This window comes from Siphateles boraxobius, unplaced genomic scaffold (assembly GCF_051911475.1).
Source record: "Siphateles boraxobius isolate OS27281-9 unplaced genomic scaffold, OSU_SipBor_1 308, whole genome shotgun sequence".
NCBI lineage: Eukaryota > Metazoa > Chordata > Actinopteri > Cypriniformes > Leuciscidae > Siphateles > Siphateles boraxobius.
The window spans coordinates 279380-292500 of NW_027508929.1; positions in this window are offsets into that span (position 1 = coordinate 279380).

Below are 13121 nucleotides of genomic sequence, written 5' to 3' on the forward strand. Positions count from 1 at the left end.
CAACGGCAGGAGGTACGACAGAAAATAAAAGGTGAGATAAGTCAGCTGCCAGTGTTTGCGGAGCGAGCAGCCTTGGCTACGGGGATAACGCGCCAGGAGAAAATAGCTCTCAGTGCATTGGGGGACCTTATTGGTGATGTTTACCGCCAAGAGGCAGACGCATCAGAAAGTCCCTTAGATATAGGAGCCGTGCTAGAGCAAGAAATGTTGATCTACGAAAGTGAGACCCCACTACCCACCGATACCAACCCATTATCATGGTGGAAGACGTCACAGTCAAATTACCCCTCCAGTGGTTTAACCTCAATTTTATGAAACGATGCAAGTGCTTTGTTTTGCGCAAAACCCCCCAACATAATTTACATCTATATTCACAAAATAATATTATCTGCACATTCACAGAACAACTTCCGGTCTTGAGTCAACACAATACGCATGCGTTGTAGTGCTCCCCCTACAGGGAATCTATGATTCCTAAATGAAGTGCTAAATTGTGTTTTTTTTTGCAAAAACAAACAAAGCACCCGCATCGCTTCATAAAATTGGTTAAACCACTGGAGTCACATGGATTACTTCAATGATGTCTTTCCTATTGTTTTGGGCCTTGAATGTGTTAGTTGCATTGCTCCCAATGGATGGACTAAAAGCCCTCAGAATTCCATTAAAAATATCTTATTTTGTGTTACGAAGGTGAACCGAAGTGGGAGAGGGAGTGCGCAGTGATTGGCTGGTGTGAGAGCCTGGCAGATCTATAACCAATTCAAATTGAATTTGAATCTAAAATCTTGTTCCGTGTTGTTAATATATTTTGACATCCACACAGAATTGTCTATCCCATGCACAGATCTTAAGCATTACATTTAATGACTTTGGACAACTTTTGACTGTCAAAAATATAATTTCTAATTATCATCTTCTTTAATACAGACAAGAGAGAGTGTGTAACCATCAGCTGTTTGCCAGGTAAATAGTGAAGTCATAGTGACTTATCATAGTAGAAAACCTTTTTTTTTTACGTTCCTGCAAGTTTGTGTCAGATTAGTGACAACTAATTGGTATCAATTCACATGTACTTGTTTTGCAGAGAAGAGTTATTTCCGTTTAGGGCAGCAAAAATACTGCTCGACCAACCTAAATCTGGGTGCGTCTGTTTTACCTCTGTTTTAATTTAATGTTACTTTAGATGAGTGTATGTGGGAAACCACGGCATGGCCAATCCAAAGCTATTTGGTTAGGAATAAAGTTGGTTAATTTATATCTGTAATAGTGGCCATAGATCTGCCTGAAGCAAATGTCACTTTAAATTCAAGTGTATACAAATTCAAGGGGGCTATATAAAAGTATTTTTGATTGTGTAAGAGTGAATCCGACCGTCTAAGATATTACCCAATTACCTCTGTTTGGTGACCGAAACTGGCGAGATTGCGATCATGAGATCGGAAGACGCGAGGACCTCTGAGTGACATAGCTTCCTAATCTGAGCGGGTAAAACATAATTAAAGAGTTAAAAAAGAATAATCAAACATTCGCTCACTTTTAATGATGCCCAGATATCATTAAAACCTTTTTCATTAATGGAGTCAGATGAATAACGAGTTAATACATATGAGAAAATGTATTCCATTTAATCTTCTTGTGTTGCGTAAAAGGAAAGACCGTAACGCGCAGAGACCTTCACCTGTATTATTGGAAGACCGCCATTGGACCGATAGTCGGGCTTTCACATGGCTACTCGATGTGCAACTGACCAATAACAGTTGAGTATTCCAGCAAGCCGTGTGTTAATGTGGTGTGTATTCTTCTCATTTTAGGTCCTGCGTCCATTTGGGCTGAAAGACCGAACCAAACCAAAGCCGGACTGTAACCTACTGGCCTACATGACAGACTCAAACTGACACCTACTGGCATGGATGCTGCATCACCTAGAATTTAAAGTGTGGAGGTGACTCCATGTCTCCATCTCTTGTGAGTGGATATCATTTAAAACATTCTTAAAAGAACTGCTCATTTCTTCTGAATTTATAGTATTGATTGTTCTTGTAGTAAGTAATATTGTTGTAATCCTGTTAATGTATGTACAGTATAAATTGCAAACATGCTTGTGTTGGGCAAGTGTTTACAGGTTATATACATTTTAGAGGAGGTAGATGCTGTGTATTTAAAGGTATTTAAAGTCAGCTATTTTTCATCTAAAATTGCTGTTTTTTTATTTATAAATTAGCAACTACATTTTTTAACCATTGCACAGCACCACTTTATCACCAGTAATTTTGTATAACTTTGTAGTTTATTGTTTTATGTCACACGTAGGAACAAGTGCAAGTTTATATTTTCTTTCAGATTATGTAATTTCTGTAATAAAGTCTGTATCATAGAATGATAACTTCTTTCTGTTGTTATTTTGTAGATGTTTGTTGTAACTAAATGGCTTAAATGTAATTCAAGATAATTTAGTAAAACTGCAGTTTTACTATAGTATTACTACAATATAACTGTAGTAAAACCATGGTACCAAAACCACAAACGACAAAAGTTTCTGTCGTCCCTGTCTCCGGGAATTGTACGTCACAAAAATTAACCGAAAGCCATTTGCCTCAGCTCAGTCACGATAAGAAATCGGTTATGTCTAAAGCCTTTAAATGTCTAAATATTTAATAAATGTTATCTGATTATGTGAGTGCTTACCAATGAGGAAAGGACATTCTACCCGCTCGTGTCAGGGCTAGTGCAGTGGACTGGTTCTGTCGTGTTGTTGCTGGGACCCCATCAGCGTGAAGTGCTCTTCAGCGAGGGCTAGTGCAGTGGACTGGTTCTGTCGTGTTGTTGCTGGGACCCCATCAGCCTGAAGTGCTCTTCAGCGAGGGCTAGTGCAGTGGACTGGTTCTGTCGTGTTGTTGCTGGGACCCCATCAGCGTGAAGTGCTCTTCAGCGAGGGCTAGTGCAGTGGACTGGTTCTGTCGTGTTGTTGCTGGGACCCCATCAGCGTGAAGTGCTCTTCAGCGAGGGCTAGTGCAGTGGACCGGTTCTGTCGTGTTGTTGCTGGGACCCCATCAGCGTGAAGTGTTCTTCAGCGAGGGCTAGTGCAGTGGACTGGTTCTGTCGTGTTGTTGCTGGGACCCCATCAGCGTGAAGTGTTCTTCAGCGAGGGCTAGTGCAGTGGACTGGTTCTGTCGTGTTGTTGCTGGGACCCCATCAGCGTGAAGTGCTCTTCAGCGAGGGCTAGTGCAGTGGACTGGTTCTGTCGTGTTGTTGCTGGGACCCCATCAGCGTGAAGTGTTCTTCAGCGAGGGCTAGTGCAGTGGACTGGTTCTGTCGTGTTGTTGCTGGGACCCCATCAGCGTGAAGTGTTCTTCAGCGAGGGCTAGTGCAGTGGACCGGTTCTGTCGTGTTGTTGCTGGGACCCCATCAGCGTGAAGTGCTCTTCAGCGAGGGCTAGTGCAGTGGACCGGTTCTGTCGTGTTGTTGCTGGGACCCCATCAGCGTGAAGTGCTCTTCAGCGAGGGCTAGTGCAGTGGACCGGTTCTGTCGTGTTGTTGCTGGGACCCCATCAGCGTGAAGTGCTCTTCAGCGAGGGCTAGTGCAGTGGACTGGTTCTGTCGTGTTGTTGCTGGGACCCCATCAGCGTGAAGTGTTCTTCAGCGAGGGCTAGTGCAGTGGACTGGTTCTGTCGTGTTGTTGCTGGGACCCCATCAGCGTGAAGTGCTCTTCAGCGAGGGCTAGTGCAGTGGACTGGTTCTGTCGTGTTGTTGCTGGGACCCCATCAGCGTGAAGTGTTCTTCAGCGAGGGCTAGTGCAGTGGACTGGTTCTGTCGTGTTGTTGCTGGGACCCCATCAGCGTGAAGTGTTCTTCAGCGAGGGCTAGTGCAGTGGACCGGTTCTGTCGTGTTGTTGCTGGGACCCCATCAGCGTGAAGTGCTCTTCAGCGAGGGCTAGTGCAGTGGACTGGTTCTGTCGTGTTGTTGCTGGGACCCCATCAGCGTGAAGTGCTCTTCAGCGAGGGCTAGTGCAGTGGACTGGTTCTGTCGTGTTGTTGCTGGGACCCCATCAGCGTGAAGTGTTCTTCAGCGAGGGCTAGTGCAGTGGACTGGTTCTGTCGTGTTGTTGCTGGGACCCCATCAGCGTGAAGTGCTCTTCAGCGAGGGCTAGTGCAGTGGACTGGTTCTGTCGTGTTGTTGCTGGGACCCCATTAGCGTGAAGTGCTCTTCAGCGAGGGCTAGTGCAGTGGACCGGTTCTGTCGTGTTGTTGCTGGGACCCCATCAGCGTGAAGTGTTCTTCAGCGAGGGCTAGTGCAGTGGACTGGTTCTGTCGTGTTGTTGCTGGGACCCCATCAGCCTGAAGTGCTAAGCAGCGGGCAGAGGAAAACTCATCCTTCGCTCTCTGTAGGAACATCACCAATGTAGCCTGCTGACGACCCTCTGGAGCACTGGGGTTATGAAGACGGATGACCAGCGTTGACATATCAAGGTACACAGAAATAAAAACACCACATTAAAGGTAACTATATTGTACTCATAATAGTAAGATTTCTATATTCACCAGCCTGCGATGTATTCTCTTTCAGCCAATTAGTTAAGCCTCATAAATAAACATCACAAACATCAACATTACTAATGTTCATATGCAAAGCCTTATAAATTACAGGTATGTAATGTGCAGGTCATTACTTAAAATAACTTATTTTCGATAGAAATGTCATGAAAGCATGATTAATGTAATCTCATTCATCTTTATATTTAAATATTCCTAAACTACTAAAGTATGCTTTATTAAACCATGTAATAGTTGGCAATAGGTTAACTTCAAAAATCAGAGACGGTGTATAATGTTATATTAAGTATATTTTGGTTTTGAATTCTTTAGTAATTCTGAATTCAGCTTTTGTACACGGTCCTTTTGTACTATTGTCCTTACAGTCTGTAAAAACCTAAACTTTGACTGTGTCCTTCAATGTTTATTTAGAAGCACAATGTAATATTACATTGTATTGCTAATATTAATAGTAGCTACACAATGTGATAGCATTTCAAATATCTTCCATTTTTTATTTCACCTTAAACATGGAAAGCAAACCTAGCCTGTAGCTAACTGTCTGCCATCATCAATTTACTAGCTAGATGTGATGTGGACAATTAACAGAAGCTGACTTACCTTTTTCTCACTTTTGTGTTGAATGTCTTTTCACACTAGATTTTCCGTCTGTAGAGGCAGAAACAAAGAATTACGATCCAACTTGATAATATGCTTGCGCTCGTAACTGATAGATGTCAAATCACATCAGAATTAGCGGTTGTGGTCTCTGATTGGTAGTCTTCAGTCGACATCGACCGTGTGATTGGTAGTCTTTCACTAAAAATATGTAATTCATTGTGTCATAGACTAAATAATTTAGGGCATTTTACATGATTTATTTAGGTAGATTCCATGACAGAAATCAAGCCTTAACTGCTCAAAAAGATTACGTGTAATATTTTAACCATATTTTTTTAAATGAGTTACAACAGATATTTAGTTCCCATCATGCTTTGCTTCAGACTGTTAAAGGAGAGCAAATGTTAAAATTAAGTGTTATTTGATGTGTTTTGCTCAACATTAATATACAGGGGAGATCTATTAGTGTTTAATGTTCTATTATCTTGGAATTTAAAAGGTTTTCTGGAATGTCTGATATTTTGGGGTTACCATTGTACTGAAGAGTCGAGCCTGTGGTTCGGGTGAAATTGGCCTATTTCACATCAAGATATTAATCTCTGTATTTAAAGTTAATCGCATTATTCACATCAGTATAGTTTTAATTTTATTGTTTTATACTGCGGTACAAACATACTGTTGTGCTTTTGATAAGTAGCTTTTAAATATGAATATAATGTATATAATTAAAAAAATTAAGAAATTTCTGAATGTATTTTTCTTATAATGCATGAGTAAATACATCTGCAATATATTACACATACAGTACCATATCTGATCACATATGCATCTATATATTATTGAATATAAAATTACATACATTAAGTTCTACTATATTACTATATGTACAGGACATACAGAGGATTGAAATTCAGTTTCCCTCAGACCCATGGTTTAAAACACCAACATAACACAGACAAGTATTAAAAATATATATAAAATACAATACAAACAAAAGAAAAACCTCAGGCACATGAGAATTTAAATATGTTTACATTATAGAGTGCGAACAACAGTATGCCAGAAGAGAGAGCAGCAATTGTAAAAGTGTGTGTGTGTGTGCGTGCGTGTGCGTGCGTGCGTGCATGCGTGTGTGTGTGTGCGTGCGTGCGTGCGTGCGTGCGTGCGTGTGTGTGTGTGTGTGTGTGTGCGTGTGTGTTATGGGGGTGAAGAGTCACAGTTCATTGCATCTGAGGGTTGAGGTCACATAGGCGTTCCGGGGGAACAGCCTACTCGTCCCACTGACCGCCTTTGTGACCACGAACGGCCTATTCGTCACTCTGACCGCCTATGTGACCACGAACAGCCTATTCGTCCCACTGACCGCCTATGTGACCAGGAAAAGCCTATTCGTCCCACTGACCACCTATGTGACCACGAACAGCCTATTCGTCACTCTGACCGCCTATGTGACCAGGAACAGCCTATTCGTCCCACTGACCGCCTATGTGACCACGAACAGCCTATTCGTCCCACTGACCGCCTATGTGACCAGGAACAGCCTATTCGTCCCACTGACCGCCTATGTGACCAGGAACAGCCTATTCGTCCCACTGACCGCCTATGTGACCAGGAACAGCCTATTTGTCCCACTGACCGCCTATGTGACCACGAACAGCCTATTCGTCCCACTGACCGCCTATGTGACCAGGAACAGCCTATTCGTCCCACTGACCGCCTATGTGACCAGGAACAGCCTATTCGTCCCACTGACCGCCTATGTGACCAGGAACAGCCTATTTGTCCCACTGACCGCCTATGTGACCACGAACAGCCTATTCGTCACACTGACCGCCTATGTGACCAGGAACAGCCTATTCGTCCCACTGACCGCCTATGTGACCAGGAACAGCCTATTTGTCCCACTGACCGCCTATGTGACCACGAACAGCCTATTCGTCCCACTGACCGCCTATGTGACCAGGAACAGCCTATTCGTCCCACTGACCGCCTATGTGACCAGGAACAGCCTATTCGTCCCACTGACCGCCTATGTGACCAGGAACAGCCTATTTGTCCCACTGACCGCCTATGTGACCACGAACAGCCTATTCGTCACACTGACCGCCTATGTGACCACGAACAGCCTATTCGTCCCACTGACCGCCTATGTGACCAGGAACGGCCTATTCGTCCCCCTCACTGCCTATGTGACCACAAAAAGCCTATTCGTCCTTCTGCACGCCTATGTGACCACGAACAGCCTATTCGTCCCACTGACCGCCTATGTGACCAAGAACGGCCTATTCGTCCCACTGACCGCCTATGTGACCATGTAAGGCCTATGTGACCACGAACGGTCTATTCGTCCCCCTGACCGTCTATGTGACCATGTAAGGCCTATGTGACCACGAACGGCCTATTTGTCCGCCTGACCGCCTATGTGACCACGTAAAGCCTATTCGTCCCCCTGACTGCCTATGTGACCAAGAACGGCCTATTCGTCCCACTGACCGCCTATGTGACCACGAACGGCCTATTCGTCCCTCTGACCGCCTATGTGACCATGTAAGGCCTATGTGACCATGAACGGCCTATTCGTCCCCCTGACCGTCCATGTGACCACGAACGGCCTATTCGTCCCCCTGACCGCTTATATGACACTAACATCCTATTCGTCCCACTGACCGCCTATGTGACCATGAACGACCTATTCGTCCCCCTGACCGCCTATGTGACCACGTAAGGCCTATGTGACCACGAACGGCCTATTCGTCCCCCTTGCTCACCTTTGTGACCACTAACAGCCTATTGGTCCCACTGACCGCCTATGTGACCAGGAATAGCCTATTCGTCCCACTGACCGCCTATGTGGCCACAAACCGCCTACTCGTCCCAGTGATCGCCTATGTGACCACGAACAGCCTATTCATCCCCCTTACTGTCTGTGTGACCACAAAAACCCTATTCGTCCCTCTGGACGCCTATGTGACCATTCTGCAGCACGACTTTTAACAGGAACCAAAAAGCGCACACATATAACTCCAATTCTCACCTCATTGCACTGGCTTCCTGTTCGTTTTAGGATTGATTTTAAGATTTTATTGTTTGTTTTTAAAGCTGTAAATGGACTGGCCCCAACATATATTGCGGACCTCATTCAAATTTATGCGCCAGCGAGGTCACTGAGGTCGGAGGGCCAGCTCCAGCTTGCGGTTCCCAAGACAAGACTCAAAACTCGAGGGGACAGGGCTTTTTCTGTGGTGGGACCAAAACATTGGAACGCTCTGCCCCTCCATGTTCGAACTGCCTCGACAGTTGAGAGTTTTAAGTCTCGTCTAAAGACACATTTTTATTCCTTGGCTTTTAACTCCGCGTGAGTTGTGTGGTCCTCTGATGTCTTTTATTGTTTTATTGTATTACTGTATTTTAGGATTGAGATGTGCTTATTTTGTAATTTTTTTTTTTTTTGTATGTTAATTGATCTGTATGTTTGAATCTTCTGTGCAGCACTTTGGAAACTTCCTGTTTATAAAATGTGCTATAGAAATAAAGTGGATTGGATTGGATTTGTCCACAAAGAGCCTATTTGTCCCCCTAAAAACCTATTCTTAGTCACTTTGTCCACGAAGAGCCTATTTGTCCACTTCCAACCTATTCTACGTCCCTTTGTCCACGAAGAGCCTATTTGTCTACTTCCAACCTATTCTACATCCCTTTGTCCACGAAACGCCTATTTGTCCACTTCCAACCTATTCTTAGTCCCTTTGTCCACGAAACGCCTATTTGTCCACTTCCAACCTATTCTTAGTCCCTTTGTACACGAAGAGCCTATTTGTCCCCTTCCAACCTATTCTTAGTCCCTTTGTACACGAAGAGCCTATTTGTCCCCTTCCAACCTATTCTTAGTCCCTTTGTCCACGAAGAGCCTATTTGTCCACTTCCAACCTAAACTACGTCCCTTTGTCCACGAAGAGCCTATTTGTCCACTTCCAACCTATTCTTAGTCCCTTTGTCCACGAAGAGCCTATTTGTCCCCTTCCAACCTATTCTTAGTCCCTTTGTCCACGAAGAGCCTATTTGTCCACTTCCAACCTATTCTTAGTCCCTTTGTCCACGAAGAGCCTATTTGTCCCCTTCCAACCTATTCTTAGTCCCTTTGTCCACGAAACGCCTATTTGTGCACTTCCAACCTATTCTTAGTCCCTTTGTCCACGAAGAGCCTATTTGTCCCCTTCCAACCTATTCTTAGTCCCTTTGTCCACGAAGAGCCTATTTGTCCCCTTCCAACCTATTCTTAGTCCCTTTGTCCACGAAGAGCCTATTTGTCCACTTCCAACCTAAACTACGTCCCTTTGTCCACGAAGAGCCTATTTGTCCACTTCCAACCTATTCTTAGTCCCTTTGTCCACGAAGAGCCTATTTGTCCCCTTCCAACCTATTCTTAGTCCCTTTGTCCACGAAGAGCCTATTTGTCCACTTCCAACCTAAACTATGTCCCTTTGTCCACGAAGAGCCTATTTGTCCACTTCCAACCTAAACTACGTCCCTTTGTCCACGAAACGCCCATTTGTCCACTTCCAACCTATTCTTAGTCCCTTTGCCCACGAAACGCCCATTTGTCCACTTCCAATCAATTCTTAGTCCCTTTGTCCACAAAACCCCTATTCGTCCCCTTCCAATCTATTCTTAGTCCCTTTGTCCACGAAACTCCTATCTATCCACTTTCAACCTATTCTTAGTCCATTTGTCCACGAACCGCCTATTTGTCCACTTTCAACCTATTCTTAGTCCCTTTGTCCACGAAACGCCTATTTGTCCACTTCCAATCTATTCTTAGTCCCTTTGTCCACGAAGAGCCTATTTGTCACTTTCCAATCTATTATTAATCCCCTTGTACACGAAACGCCTATTTGTCCACTTCCAACCTATTCTTAGTCCCTTTGTCCACGAAACGCCTATTTGTCCACTTCCAAAATATTCTTAGTCCCTTTGACCACAAAACGCCCATTTATCCACTTCCAATCTATTCTTAGTCCCTTTTTCCACAAAACCCCTTTTTGTCCACTTCCAACCTATTCTTAGTTCCTTTGTCCACGAAGAGCCTATTTTTCCCTTTCCAACCTATTCTTAGTCCATTTGTACACGAAGAGCCTATTTCTCCCCTTCTAACCTATTCTTAGTCCCTTTGTACACAAAACGCCTATTTGTCCACTTCCAACCTATTCTACGTCCCTTTGTCGACGAAGAGCATATTTGTCCACTTCCAACCTATTCTTAGTCCCTTTGCCCACGAAACACCCATTTGTCCACTTCCAATATATTCTTAGTCCATTTGTCCACGAAATAGACTAAATAATTTAGGGCATTTTACATGATTTATTTAGGTAGATTCCATGACAGAAATCAAACCGTAACTGCTCAAAAAGATTACGTGTAATATGTGACCCGTCACAGAAACCAGGGACACAAGTCGGCAGCACAACTTTCGAGCAAAATGAGAAAGAAGAGTTTTTTTTTCAAAATTGGTGATTTTCAATTTTTTGGAGAATCTGTTAATTGAAATCACGAAGAAGCCTCTCCATGTTTGAGATAGCAGTATTGGTATATTTAAAAGCTAACATTTTGAGGTTGAAATCGGCTTGTTTTCGAAGATTCTAGCATGCAGTAGGGGCGTGGCGTGTCATTGTCTGTGTGTACTTCCATTCTGAATAACCCGGCGCTTTTGCCCCCGCCCTCCAAGTCAACCACATGGCTACTTATTATGCTGTGCTCTGGCCAGCTCTCTCTGATATCAAAATTCAATGAAGATGGATGCCGCAAAGATTGTCGCAGACGAGATGAACCGTCTGGCAGTTACACCGAAAATGTTTTCGCCGCACTTCGTGGGCTCGGGAAACTGAACCGGAGGTATGGGCGCAGCGCGCTCGCCCTCAGTGCTTCAATACGGCGTGTTTCTGAAATGTAAGTTAAGCTTCATTTGCTCTTTAGTCGTTATTTAAGATGCTGAACCTGCTGATGATATAATGTGCTTGCGGACATTTCATTTGTGTGTGTATACGCACATAAGAAAGTGGTGTAAAGAGATTTGCAACAGTAATTTGAGGAGGTGAAATGTGATTATTTGGAAAATTGCAGAAATGACTGCTTAAAGAAAAATGCCAGCAGGCATTTGCCTCCTACATAAACGTTAATATTGTTGACATTTTGGGCACACGAGCGTTGCGTACTATTTGCGCTATATGTAGGCCTATGGCTTATTGGTCTTTGTTTGTTGTTGTTGGTTTTGCGTTATATGTATATGGCATATTGGTCTTTGTGTGTTGTTGCTGGTTTTGCGTTATACTGTATGTATATGGCATATTGGCCTTTGTGTGTTGTTGCTGGTTTTGCGTTATATGCAGGCTATATGGCATATTGGTATTTGTGTGTTGTTGCTGGTTTTGCGTTATATGTATATGGCATATTGGTCTTTATGTGTTGTTGCTGGTTTCGCGTTATATGCAGGCTATATGGCATTATTGGTCTTTGTGTGTTGTTGCTGGTTTTGCGTTATACTGTATGTATATGGCATATTGGCCTTTGTGTGTTGTTGCTGGTTTCGCGTTATATGCAGGCTATATGGCATATTGGTATTTGTGTGTTGTTGCTGGTTTTGCGTTATATGTATATGGCATATTGGTCTTTATGTGTTGTTGCTGGTTTCGCGTTATATGCAGGCTATATGGCATTATTGGTCTTTGTGTGTTGTTGCTGGTACGTTGCAAATAGAGGGGCAGCACAATTGTTTTTCGCCTAGTGCGGCAGAAGTGCACTCATTCAAAGTGTAAAAAAAGCTGTAAAGCACATGGAGGAGCTTTACAGGGGGTATGGCTTATCTAAATGAGATGTAAATGAGCCCTATTGTCACCCCCAGCAGCAGAGACAGGTGAGAACTGCACAATCTTTTAGAGCTCGTTTTCTCCTCTTTGAGCTTTTTTAAGTGCCTACTTTAAAATGGCCACAACTTCTCCAAATATTATCAGATTTCCACATGTTACACATCGTTGGAAAGCTTGGATATTACACTCTCAGAATCTATGAATAACTCAAAATGCCCCAGAACCGACTTGTGTCCCTAGTTTCCGTGACTGGTCACATATTGTAACCATTTTTTTTAAAGTAAATAGCAGTAACGTAATGTAGTGTAGTGCTTATATTTTTCAATATACAATATATGCATTGACCATGCATGCCCCCCCCCCCCCCCCCCCGCCCCCAAACACAATGAGTTACAACAGATATCTAGTTCCCATCATGCTTCCCATCATGCTTTTCTTCTGACTGTTAAAGGAGAGCAAATGTTAAGATTAAGTGTTATTTGATGTGTTTTGCTCAATATTAATATACAGGGGAGATCTGTTAGTGTTTAATGTTCTATTATTTTGGAATTTAAAAGGTTTTCTGGAATGTCTGATATTTTGGGGTTACCATTGTACTGAAGAGTCGAGCCTGTGGTTCGGGTGAAATTGGCCTATTTCATACCAAGATATTACAGTTTTTTACAATCACTTTGTTACTATTTTCAGAACCTTGATGTCATTTTTCACAACTCTAGACACAAAACTCACAACCAATTATCAAAATGCACATTTTTCAAAACTCTAACCATTTTCTCAATTGTTTGGATACAATACACATAAAACTTAGATCATTTGTTCATTCAACAAAAATCACTTGTTCAATATGACACAACTTAACATCAAAGTACTACTATTTCAAAAGGCAATTCACACATTACATTTCAAATGAATGTCTATTCATTTCCTTACACTGATCTAACTATCAATTGATACAACTGCTCAAAATGATAAGTAACTGTTGCGTTACTCTTAATGCATAGTTGTATGGAAACAGACAAACAATCTTCCATGTTTACAGTACGTAAATCATGAAAGTTTCAAGATAACGAGATTCATTGTCACCAATTAGCGTGGAGCATGAACCAATTAGA